This window comes from Bidens hawaiensis, unplaced genomic scaffold, assembly GCF_021521415.1.
Source record: "Bidens hawaiensis isolate Kalapana, Puna unplaced genomic scaffold, B.hawaiensis_p1.1 tig00026855_1, whole genome shotgun sequence".
Taxonomy (NCBI): domain Eukaryota; kingdom Viridiplantae; phylum Streptophyta; class Magnoliopsida; order Asterales; family Asteraceae; genus Bidens; species Bidens hawaiensis.
Window position 1 is genome coordinate 33872 of NW_027494327.1, and position 2960 is coordinate 36831.

The 2960-nt window shown below is 32.2% G+C and overlaps 1 pseudogene; it reads right to left on the minus strand.

The window, feature by feature from the left end:
• Positions 1–1175: 1175 nt before the first annotated feature.
• Positions 1176–1960, minus strand: LOC143574169 (pectinesterase inhibitor 7 pseudogene; annotated as a pseudogene).
• Between the last annotated feature and the right edge of the window lie 1000 nt (positions 1961–2960).

Below are 2960 nucleotides of genomic sequence, written 5' to 3' on the forward strand. Positions count from 1 at the left end.
CAATTTTTGTTATTGGAATATCTTCTACATGTGTTTATAACAAAAGGTCCAAAATTTTTTATGATAAAACTAATTTTTTACATTTGAAATCGAGCTTTATAGTATTTTTCTTACATGTAAAATGAATAGTTCGTCACTTTTTTAGGTTTACTCTTAGAGTTTGCCCCTATATATGATGTGATGAGGCAATATTGGGCTACAAACCACTACACCACAAAGTGAAAATCAATCTTCTTGCTGACATGGTGTCACGTGTCAAAAAACGCCCCCGAATGTAGCCCCTTCACTACACATGACTAAGTAATGTTTGTGTAAGTAATATGCAAGACCGATCAAGAATTTTTTTTTCCTGAATAACAAAATATCACATTATACATGAATTAACCTCTTGATCTTCTATTATACATCCTAATTATCTTACTACTTCATCACGGTTAAATGATAAGACACCGTCAAAAGTATTAGAAATTGAGATTGAAAATGGGGAAAAAGAAAAGAAATGCATAAATTTTACAAATGGTCTTCATGTTGCTTATAGTGATAATTTTTTTTTATTATTCATCTAAAATCTCTTTAACGTTACATGTGTAAGAATTTGCATACAGTAACTTATTTTTTAAAAAGGCGAACAAATACCACTAAATTAAAAGATCATGTATTCATTATGATCATGAGTAAAATATGAATCACATAGAGTTAGCCTTTAAAATATCAGTTACTGAAATGTATATAATTTTCATTATTGTATTTTAGCTGATAATTAATTTGTTTACAATAAAAACAATTTGGTAATCAGATATTTATTCAAAGCATATAATAAGATAATACATCGACATAGACGTTTGTTTATGGCCCGTGATATTTATAGACAAAATTATATAAAATAGCCACGGACTGATGGACGGCTTTAATTTATATAAATAGTTTAATTGAAGGCCTAACGTTGCGTCTTTTAGATTTTACCATGAGATATGTTATTCTGTTCACTGTGTCACATCTTAGTTACTCATCTATAATTGACTTATAATATTGTTATTGGTGTTTTTGATCCGACTCGACCAGGTTTTACAAAAAATTTAGGTCGAATCACTAACTATATGTATCGAGAAACAATAAAACAAACTGACAGGGTTAGATGGACTGACCATATTTAATATTTACACAATGATATCTGATAACATTAACATCTATGAAATAATAGCATTATAAATGAATCAATTATTTGATTACACATTATAACAAGTGATCAAAAACTTTATAACCTTTGTTATTTAACTATGAATAACTTTTAGGGTGCCACAAAAGTGATGAAACTAACCCCGGAACATCAGGGTCTAGCCCTTTGCATAGTTGTTAACGAAAGCGAGCGCGATGCTAGCCAAATGCGCAATATTCAAAACATGTTTACGAACCATGGTTTTGACCTCAGCATTCATGTTTTTGTCGGAAAACCCATCCGTGCATGTGTCATCATCTGTTAAAGCCGCACTGACCCATGTTTCTATACTGTTCATATTAAACAAGAAATCGGGTCCAAAATGGATCTTACCCATTTCCACCATGGATATATGGAGTTCATAAGCCGAGTCACCGATCTCCTCAAGGCAATCCTTCATGGCATTCAATTCCCTTCTAGTCAATTTGTGGGTTTTCGAGTAAGTTACAAGTTGTTTTGAAGTGGTCCGCGTGGTGCTAAGGGTCGCGGCTAGAGCGGTTTGAGCCAAGAGTCGCGGGCTGGTACCGATTCTGATTGCGAAACGTGAGAGGTACAAGTAGCAAAGCTCGGGGTACAAAGTGGTGTGGCATGATTTATGGATGAAAAGAGTGTTGGATCTTGTCGGGGTTATGGCTAGGCTGAATATGATCAGTGGTAGCCACATATCTATCTTGTTCATTCTCTCTCTTGATTCTCTCTCTAGGGGAATGAAGATAATTGAGAAATGGGTCACTATATATGAGTAAAAAATGCGATCAGCTTGATTTGACTTGATTTGACTTGATTTGACTTAAATAATTTTTTTTTTTTAATAATTCATAAAATGTTCACAAAAGTCTACTGGGGCTACCATTAACATCAGTGATTTAGACACACCTTAAAATCGAATGATATGCGATCAGTTTTAGGTATTTAAGTGAAAGTAAATATACAGTGTTCAAAATTATTTTACGACACGTTTCCACCAGTGAATCATTGCTATTGATATGTTGATCATTTTTAGGTATTTAAGTGAAAGTGAATATACATTGTTCAAAATATTTTTAGGCATGTTTCCACCGGTTTGTCCTTGCTATTGATAGAGATTTTGCTATTGAACTCGATTCAAAAACGAAACCTTTTGAAGTTTTCTTTTGGTTTATCTCTAAAACGATCACTTTCTCTCTATCAGTCTCTCTTAAACTTTTTATTTTGAAGGCTATTATGGCATTTTCATTAAGTTTTGGACAATTGTTCTATTGCCCCTCTAACTTTTCATAATAATCTATATTGTATATGATACACCAAACAAGAACAAATTAATACACTCATTTTATCCCTATGGGATAGAGGTAAGGCTGTCTGCATCTTACCCTTCTCAGACCCTACCATAGCATTGCTATTGGTGGGATATACTGAGTACGATGATGATGATGATGATGATTTAAGTAATTTACAACATTCAATGCATGAGGTACGTGTCTAAGTAAGGATACACTTGTCTTTTACACACATAAAACTCACTTTCATTTGATTTTTATCAAAATAATTACAAATATGGTACCTTAACTTTACTTAAATGTTGTTAATTAAGAAAATAGTTACAACTTTAATCTCTCATGATTACCCACTTTTTACTCAACTTTATTTCTTTTGGTTTTCTTCATATATACACAAAAATAAGATTAAAAATTTTTCGAACATACCTATTTAAACGTGTTTATTTTTGTTGACGTTTCAGTATGAATTGTTTTCAAAACAGATG